Consider the following 10,463-nt stretch of genomic DNA (forward strand, 5'->3'; position numbering starts at 1 on the left):
AGTGTATGAGAGTCTATGGGTCTCTCTATACACGTGTAGTGTAATAACGCGGGCTGCTGACAAGAAAGCGGTACTGGCAGCAGGGGGCAGTACACACGTCAGCAGCGGGAGATCTAAAAAGAAGCCCAGGAAGAAATCGATCTGGAAGCCTGAGAACCCACTAGTAGGTTCGAGAAAGAGGGCGTAGCGAGGCGGGGCGAGGCCACGCCAGGGGGATAAAAGGGGGCCCGGGACGAGAGCTCGGGGCTGTTGCTGGAAGTGGATCCCCACGCTCTGTCGCCAATCGTCACCTTCGTCGCCGCAGTCTCCGACCACCTTTGACGCCGCTAGCTAGACAGCCTGCAGACTGCTCCATCTAGGTAGTGCCGTCAAGGACATGGATGTGTGACTAGCGCGTAGACACGCGGGGCACATGTGGTTTCCTGACGTGTGGAATAAGGAAGGTCCCTTAAGAACCCTGTCTCCGACTGAGTCACTACACGTGTATGGACCATGTCAGTGTATGTGAGTCTGTGGGTCTCTATGCAAGTGCATGTTTTTACATGCAAGTCTATGGACAAGGTTGTCTAATGGGATATATGGCTTGGAAGATAAAGAATAATCAGAATAGAGAGTGGAGCTAGTGATCAAAGAGGAGAATTCGCCAGTGATGCTAAACTATTAAACTCTTTTCTTTTTACCAGGTGACTGACTGGGAAAAACCACTCTGTGGGGGGGGGGGGGGTTCTTACTCCAGGCAGCGGCTAATGAAGTCGTGGAACTCCGAGTCCTGGCTCCCGAGTGCCAGGTATAGGAGTGACTGCCTGGGACCCTGCTTTGTCCGGACATCAAAGGCATCCCCGAACCATCTGCAGGGATGATGCAGACCAGGTAAAACATCATTACAAACCACAGCACCCTTGTACACCCACAGCGCAGAAACACAATCTTATAGTGCTATGACATAGACCAGTGGAGTACTTTGACCGCTTGTTGCAGAAGTTCATGGTTCAAATTCTGCAAGCCGCCATGGTTATTACTTCAGTAATTACTTCAGTAATAACCATACGATGCTTTGCGCTGTTTGGTTTAAAGTAGAACGTTACAGACCTTGTGAAGTCATAAGATTATCATGCTGGTGTTACGCCCGCTACTGAAAATGACTGCAGACGGTGTCTGTGAAACACAGCAGGCACCATCCTTTGTGATAGCTTTGCGTTCTAAGAATGATAGTGCAAATACCAAGTGCATTCAATAAGTATTAACTATGATAGATCCTAGAGGTAAAAAAGAAAAGCTCTTTTAACTTTGATTTAACCTCTTTCAAGCAAAACATTGTTTTTTACCAGGTAAAGCCCACTGAACTATTGCCTCTTTTTAAGAGGCGACCAGGCAAAAGGGAGAAGATAAGTTCCCGCAATGTACAGCAACCAGGCTGGGGATCTACGCTACGATCTTCTGCATTGCAGGTGAGGGAGGTAACGTTTCCTCGCCTCTGCAGCATCCCAAAAACGTCTGATCTCATTGTTAAACGTGGTTTTGAACATTACCCTTCACATTACAGGTGATTCAACAAAAATAATTATGATTATAATCACAACTGGCGTCTCTTTAATCGCTTGCACTCATGGTACTTTAATTTGCTTGCCTTTGTCGGGTGGTTGGAGAACCTTAATGACACAAATTTGGGCAGATCACCATGAGGCCTAACCCTTCCCCAAAAATGCATTACGAATCATATTGACTGCCAAAACACATGTGGAAGTAGTTGAATATACAAAGTAATGCCCCACTAGACTCTTAACGGACCCAGCTCCCCCTCAAACTTAACGCGATTCCCCCGCACGCCCCTTCACTCACCAAAGTACTTGTTTCTCTCAGGCGCGTCATCAATCAAATTCTGAGGCGGCATCCCGAGGATCTACACACAATTCACACAGAGACAATGATCACCCATACAGTATTGACACACTTGTGTGGAAAGTTCTGTTTGGCATGGCCCAGCAAAACCGCGAACGCCGCACGTTGCAGAAGTTCACGGATCAATCCCAGTGACTGCCCTGGTCTTTACTGCGGTATTAAACCACAAAATACTATGCACCATCTGCCTCATTCACAGCGGAGGTAATGGGTCCCGTGGCGTCATTTGAAATTGCTTATATGGTTGTGAGAATTTTCTTCATTACAAGCAGTTGAGATGAAACAACAATAATTGGCGCGATAAATGCTCGTTCATCTGACAATTCAAATTATTTGCAGGTGGTGTAGGGTTACATTTGGCCAATCCGTGGCCTCATGCAATAATCTATCACGAGTCATAACACCAGCTCTAAAAATCTATGCGTTCCGCTCACAGTTACCTTGACAGGTCTACGCCTGAGTAATTGGTTCTATCATGCGGTTGTATGCAACTCAGTAGCTTGTGTGTGGACAACCATGCAACCAGTCGCGAGCAGTCGTACGCCTCTTTCTCACAGAAGAGACGACTCAAGTGGTCTGCTCAGGGAATTGTAAGGAAGTATTTCCTGTCGCATGTTCAATTGGTCATACCAATTCTGAATATTATTTTAATACCCTTGATGCGGAAATACTCGATGAGAAGTGAAAAACATGGTTAGAAGCAATGACTGAGTTGCGCGATTTCAAGAGCAAATTGGTCATGAAATTGATCACTCAATAACGGAATTGTCAGTGTTACTGCTGTGTGGGCAATACCTCCATATAACACGGGAGCTGGTCGTGTTTGTTGATGGCCGGAAAGAGGATGCGCCCGGTAGCCAACTCGGCCACTGTACACCCCAGCCCCCACATGTCAACCGGGAAAGATGACATGTGGCCCAGGTATGCCTCTGGGGCAAGGTACGCAGGGGAACCAAAAATCTGTGAACCTGTGAATTACAAAATACAAACATAACCAATATAGCCTTTAACAGCAACACACAGGCACGAAAAAACATGTATACAAACACATGTACTCACCCATAGGTCTAGAACCATGCACACACAGGTGAAGAGACGCAAACACGTGTGCACACACACAAAACGTCCCCATATAGGCTTTAACAAATTTATCTGGCATTTGCTTTTAGCGAGCACCTAATGAAGGCCTGAACAACACACACGAAGATGGGTGGCCAGCACCACGCCCAGCCACCTTTGTCTTCTAAACTGGTGGTGCCTAGACACCGCACATGGTACTCATTTATGGCTGAGTCGACCTAGGGGAGGCCCAGGACTGGTTCAGATATTCATGAACGCAAATTTTACTACAGTCACCAGGATTGTAGTGCTGTCGACTAACCCCAACACTACGGTTCCTCACTGCATAAACAAAGAAAAGTTCCCCCGTGTAGCCTTAGACATTGTTGGGGCAGGTGCAATTAGTGACCACCTATGAAGTCCAAAACGACACTTGAGGGGGGTGGGTGGCCTGCACCATGCCTTTGTCTCCTGAGTGGCATTGTTTACACACCACACCAGGTACTCATTTGAGACTGAGTCTACCTAGGGGAGGCTCACAACCAGTTCAGAAAATCGCCACTCTCACCTGGGTCACCAGTTTCGAAATGCAGTGTGCTAACCACTACACTACCGCTCCTTGAACTGCATACACACACATTCTCATACTCAGCCACACACTCACGACTCACGTTGGCGTCCCACCAAAAAGCTGTTTTCAAAACTCATCATCCGGATGGTCCTTGCCCCAGGCTCTTTAATCGACATGTTCCTCTAGACGATAGGCAGCAGAAGATATTCACATTCAGAGGTCATGATAAATAATGTCAACTTGTAATACGCCAATGCCATGCAGTATTCACTCTATCTGGAAGAGAGAGAACCACTCCGAGGCACGAGGAGGGGCCACAGATGATGTTTCACACCATTGGTGTGATCCACCAACCTGCGGCTCTACAGTGCTGGATTACAGGCATGCACAACTATTCAGCCTGCAGCAGATTGGTCATGTAGCAAAATACCACAATAAATATTAAAAGGGGAATCTGAGATGACACGCTTTTGCCAAGGTTATTCATCGCAACTCAAGAGAATGTTTTCTGACGGATGCCACTGGGGTGCCCTTTCAAATGTATTTAGATGAGATTATTCCAATCTCTAATCTCATATAGAGCACTCTGGGGTGCCCGGCGTAAAGGAGGGCGCTCTTATCATACCTGTATGACGATTGTTACAAGAGGGCCGAACGGAGCTTGTAGCTGTGAGTGTTAGTTAGGCAGAAGCATGCACATGCATGAAGTTGGTAACGCATTCTCATGCGCATGAGCAGCATGGAAACAGGTGGGCAGCTGTCAGGTTAAAGCACAGTTGCTTAATTTCAAAGCGTCCTTTTACTTGCACTGGTTTGTGTCTCCATGATTTGGGCAATGCTTTGTTTCGACATGTCTGCTTTTCTCTAGTGCGAGTCCCTAATAGCAACAAAACTTTAAACTCAAGTTTCACCCATATATAACCCTCTGTACGACAGTTATCATGACCCGCAGCTACTGACAGTTGGACAGAGCAGATGCATTAACGCTTTGATCAATGGGTATAGGTTCTACGAAGACGAGCCCCGAACGGGAACTCAAATTAATGCTGCAGTTGTGCGGAACCTGGTGTCCACTCACCGGCTGGATATCCCCATGCACGATTCCCTTGGCATGGAGATGAATGAGGAATTTGAGGATGGACTTGGTGAAGAGTTTCACCATTGTCATCTCAATGTGCTGGGGTGCCGTGCAATCAATGGCACTTAACAGACGTCTTCTGTTAAGGAGACAACAACACAAAGTCAGTGCCATCCTTTAAAGGGCTGAGTAAGCAATAAAAATTATCAACAATTATTATACTCGTTTATCCATGGAAGCCTCACTAAATGTAAACACTTTTTTCCTGAGGGTCCTGCCAAGTTTCTCCTGTCGGGGTGACATTGTTCCTATGTGTAATCCCAACTGAGTTATTTTTAAGGTATTTTCTCAGCACTGGCAAATTTGGCCGATGCCAATTAAATTATGTGCGAGTGTTTCGCTATTGGAGGAATGCGGAGAATGGGGATAAATTCCATGCAGAACAAGTGGAGAACAAACTCCACACAGACACTTATCCGAGTCAGCAATCAAACCCAAGCTCTTGGAATGATGCACGAGTGTTACCACTGCCGTCACACTGACGGTTGTCGGTGTGGCTATCGAAAAATTAGCAAGGCTGGAGAAGAAAATGGAGTGGAGCAGCCAGCTTTACATGTCTCTGCTCAGACAGCAGGGTACGTACTTCGGTATGAGCTGCATGACGAGGCAGTTGTGACCCCTGAAGGTGAAAAAGTCGAGGATTCTGTCAACGTTGACATCATCATTGGCCCAGCCCTGAAGTTGGAGCAAGATGTGGTACTCCATCCACTGGCTGTGGTCTTCCTCGGCACTAAACAGCGGAAATCCACAGCTTCATATTAATTACAATAATTGACCCTTGTAACAGTTTGTCGCTCGCTCTCAAAGACAGTTGTCCTTCACCGCATCTGCGATTAACAGTGGGCTACGTACGGCGCGAAAGAAGTTAAACATAAATCCAGAGAAAACCCACACATATGAGCACCATAACACTACCCACGTAAATATGGAATTGATTTACTGTCCTGCCTTCTCCATGCAAGACATTGTGAAGTCTTACCTGAATGACTGTCTCCACATCTTCACAGCCACTCGGGTGTTGGTCTTGTGGTCACGGCATTTGAAGATCTGGCTGTAAGGTCCGACCACCTTCTTCAGCACCTCATATCGGAAATGGAGATGCTCATGCTCGACCTGCGGTGCAATCACATCAACTAAGTATACTGATCCAATCACTGCTCATTCAGTCACTGAGTATGGATGCAATATATGTGTGGCATGTGTAAGAGTTAGTGTGAATGTGTAGGGTATGTTGTCCGCCTGTTCTGCAGATTATTATGGTGTTTGTCAGTGTGCAGACTTTGTGTGTTCTCCACGTGTTACGTGACCTGAGGAGAGTCGTACCGAGACATAATGGTTGAAGACATCATCGTAGCCATGGTTTTGAGTGCCAAAGCCTTTGTTATGGACTCCGAAATACCAGACGTTATTCACGTTGAGGACCTCGCTTCTCTCGGTGGGGGTCAGGAAATCCCCAAAGAGCTTCAAGATTTCTGCAAACATAAGAACAATGATGATTAATATTGTCCTATTATAATATTGCTTTGTCAAATAAAACATTTTCGTTTCTTTAATTTGTTCACTAAGCAATGTGGTCGTGTTTTTTTTTCATTGCATTTTTAACCAGTTCCGTATTCCTGTAACATGTGAAGAACAGACTGATAACGAATTTGGTATCACCACCTACAGTGAGGGAAAAAAAGTATTTGATCCCCTGCTGATTATGTACGTTTGCCCACTGACAAAGAAATGATCAGTCTATAATTTTAATGGTAGGTTTATTTGAACAGTGAAAGACAGAATAACAACAACAAAATCCAGAAAAACGCATGTCAAAAATGTTATAAATTGATTTGCATTTTAATGAGGGAAATAAGTATATGACCCCTCTGCAAAACATGACTTAGTACTTGGTGGCAAACCCCTTGTTGGCAATCACAGAGGTCAGACGTTTCTTGTAGTTGGCCACCAGGTTTGCACACATCTCAGGAGGGATTTTGTCCCACTCCTCTTTGCAGATCTTCTCCAAGTCATTAAGGTTTCGAGGCTTACGTTTGGCAACTCGAACCTTCAGCTCCCTCCACAAATTTTCTATGGGATTAAGGTCTGGAGACTGGCTAGGCCACTCCAGGATCTTAATGTGCTTCTTCTTGAGCCACTCCTTTGTTGCCTTGGCCGTGTTTTGGGTCATTGTCATGCTGGAATACCCATCCACGACCTATTTTCAATTCCCTGGCTGAGGGAAGGAGGTTCTCACCCAAGATTTGACGGTACATGGCCCCGTCCATCATCCCTTTGATGCGGTGAAGTTGTCCTGTCACCTTAGCAGAAAAACACCCCCAAAGCATAATGTTTCCACCTCCATATTTGACGGTGGGGATGGTGTTCTTGGGGTCATAGGCAGCATTCCTCCTCCTCCAAACACGGCGAGTTGAGTTGATGCCTAAGAGCTCCAATTTGGTCTCATCTGACCACAACACTTTCACCCAGTTGTCCTCTGAATCATTCAGATGTTCATTGGCAAACTTCAGACGGGCATGTATATGTGCTTTCTTGAGCAGGGGGACCTTGCGAGCGCTGCAGGATTTCAGTCCTTCACTGCGTAGTGTGTTACCAACTGTTTTCTTGGTGACTATGGTCCCAGCTGCCTTGAGATCATTGACAAGATCCTCCCGTGTAGTTCTGGGCTGATTCCTCACCATTCTCATGATCATTGCAACTCCACGAGGTGAGATCTTGCATGGAGCCCCAGGCCGAGGGAGATTGACAGTTCTTTTGTGTTTCTTCCATTTGCGAATAATCGCACCAACTGTTGTTACCTTCTCACCAAGCTGCTTGGCGATGGTCTTGTAGCCCATTCCAGCCTTGTGTAGGTCTACAATCTTGTCCCTGACATCCTTGGAGAGCTCTTTGGTCTTGGCCATGGTGGAGAGTTTGGAATCTGATTGATTGATTGCTTCTGTGAACAGGTGTCTTTTATACAGGTAACAAGCTGAGATTAGGAGCACTCCCTTTAAGAGTGTGCTCCTAATCTCAGCTCGTTACCTGTATAAAAGACACCTGGGAGCCAGAAATCGTTCTTATTGAGAGAGGGTCAAATAATGATTTCCCTCATTAAAATGCAAATCAATTTGTAACATTTTTGACATGCGTTTTTCTGGATTTTGTTGTTGTTATTCTCTCTCTCACTATTCAAATAAACCTACCATTAAAATTATAGACTGATCATTTCTTTGTCAGTGGGCAAACGTACAAAATCAGCAGGTGATCAAATACTATTTCCCTCACTGTATGAAACCGCGCTTTTGTCATGAAGACTTGTTTAACATCCATACGATCGTAGGACACCCAAGAAACATAGCCTATCCACTTATTGGGCCCTTCCTGCTGAAATGATAATAAAATATACGATGCTTGTTTACCAAAGAAAGCTCCACTGAGTCCCTGGACTGCATATAATCACTAACACTAATTTTTTTTTTGCATTGGGATGTTTGAATAATTTTCTTTAGCTGTGGGAGGAAAATGGCGAACCCGGAGGAATCCCATGCAGAGCAGGGGGAAATCATCCCGACTCCAAAGAGAAATGCACGAGGAGTGTTCCTGCTGTGCCACCCTGCCTCGCGACATTTTTATTCCATAGCCATTCACATGCTTGTTTTTGTTTTCAACTGTGACCACCATGACGTCCCCCACCATGACTTCTCTGATCATATCTATCACCTCGTGGGGTTTTACTACTGGCGATGGCAATGCTGTCCGATGTGGGCAGCGCACTCCATTGCATGCTGCTCCTGGAGCCCACCTTCTCTTCAGCCTTGGCCATCTACACACAGACAAAGATGCAGGTCACCCGGTATAACCTTCAGCAATCTTTTGGGGAAAGTGCAGCAAGTGAGCAATGAGCCAACATCGCTGAGGGCCCTGGGTTCCATAGTGAGGAAGACCAGGCTTTGGCAATATGGGGCGAAGTTGCTACGTGGTCCAGCCATTGGGAACTCCCAGTGGCATTTGTCCCTGTGCATTAGTCTACCAGTGGACTGTTAGTCTACCAGTGGACTGTTAGTCTACCAGTGGACTATTAGTCTACCAGTGGACTGTTAGTCTACCAGTTGACTATTAGTCTACCAGTTGACTAGTCCTCCAATAATGTAGACTAAGATGTTATCTCCCTCGCCTGGATGCAGGAAGTTGTGGGTACGATGCCAACCCTGTGTGACTGATTGCATGAAAGTATAAAGTGATTATGAGAGAGTGAGTGAGCGTGAGTGTGAGAGTTTGTAAGTATTAGAGTGAGTGTAAGACTGCATGAGTTTTAGAGTTAGTGAGATAGTGAGAGTGAGTGTGAGAGTGCATGAGTTTGAGAGTGAGATAGTGTGAAGATGAGTGTCAGAGTTAGTGTGTGAGCATGAGTGATTGAGAGTAAATGTGAGTGAATTTGAGAGTTAGTGAGTGTGAGATTCAGTGTGTGAGGGAGTGTGAAAGTGAGAATGAGTGTGAAAGTTAGTGTGAGATTGATGTTGTAAGAGTGCATGGGAGAGTGAGAGAGTTAGTGTTAGAGTGAATGTGTGTGAACGTGAATGAGAGAGTTACAGTAAGTGTGATGGTAAGTAAGTGCGAGTGAGACAGAGTGAGTGAGAGAGTGAGTGAGCATGAAAGAATGTGAGAATGAGTGAGTGGGGGAGTTAATGAGAGTGAGTGGGAGCATGATAAAGTGAGTGAGAGAGTGAGTGTGAGTTAGTGAGTGTGAATGTGAATGCATGTAAGAGTTATTGAGCGGGAGAGTAAGAGTGTGTGTGAGAGTGCATGTGGGTGAGCGAGTGAGACAATGAGTATGAGTAAGATAGTGAATGTGAGCGTGAGAGTAAATACTCGTGAGTTATTGAGCGGGAGTGTAAGAGAGTGAGTGTGATAGTGAGTTAGTGTGAGAGTGAGTGGGAGAGTGAGAGAGTGCATGTGACAGAGAATGAGTGAGTGAATGAGAGAGTATGTGAGAGTGATTACAGTGAGGGTGAGACAGAGTTTGAGAGTGAAACAGCGAGTCTGACAGCGTGCGAGTGAGTGAGCGTGAGTCTCACTGTGCTCCCTCCTCCTCGTCTCCACTCCCCGTAAAGAATGAGACCTCCTTTACCAGTGGCAAAATATAGTAATAGGTTTTTACCCTTTCAAATGGTACAAAAACTGACACCTTTATACAAGGCATCATGTTTGCAATAACCACAACACAAGCAGTCAAAATGCGAACAAAAATAAACAACTCTGATGATAATGATATGCACTGTCCTTGAAGTTGATTGGTCCACACCCGAGACAGCTTTTCTTAGAGCCTAGTCTCCATTGGTGTTGGACCAGATGACGCCAAAAGGCGTACAACTCAAAGACAGTGCACTATCAGAGTATTGAGAGCTCGGGGTAAGCATTTACACTATGAGACCTCTTTACCAGTGGCAAAATATAGTAATAGGTTTTTACCCTTTCATCATGCTACATGTAGCCCCAGTGGCCTAATGGATAAGGCACTGGCCTCCTAAGCCAGGGATTGTGGGTTCGAGTCCCACCTGGGGTAGCTGAGAAAAAGTTGTTCATTTTGTAGACGTCAAGTTTATGAATCTGACGATGATAAGCGAAGGTGGTACTGTGCCGATCGAAGAGAGTGTGAAATCAGTGTACTTTGGTGACAGGAATCAACATTGATAAAGCAGAGGGGACGAAAGGGGGAAATACGTATCCATTTTTAAATCCTTCATATTAAGTTCACTTGCTTGCTTGCACGCTTACGACCGTGCAAATCTTTCGGTCGTTTTTTAATCCACTTCC

The 10,463-nt window shown here is 45.6% G+C and overlaps 1 non-coding gene across 1 annotated transcript; it reads left to right on the plus strand.

Annotated features, from left to right (window-relative positions):
- Positions 1-10,139: 10,139 nt before the first annotated feature.
- Positions 10,140-10,212, plus strand: trnar-ccu. Its single transcript has one exon. It is a non-coding gene; the product is annotated as a tRNA-Arg (tRNA).
- The last annotated feature ends 251 nt before the right edge of the window (positions 10,213-10,463 follow it).

The sequence above is a fragment of the Callorhinchus milii genome, unplaced genomic scaffold, assembly GCF_018977255.1.
Source record: "Callorhinchus milii isolate IMCB2004 unplaced genomic scaffold, IMCB_Cmil_1.0 Scaffold507, whole genome shotgun sequence".
In the NCBI taxonomy this organism is placed as follows: domain Eukaryota; kingdom Metazoa; phylum Chordata; class Chondrichthyes; order Chimaeriformes; family Callorhinchidae; genus Callorhinchus; species Callorhinchus milii.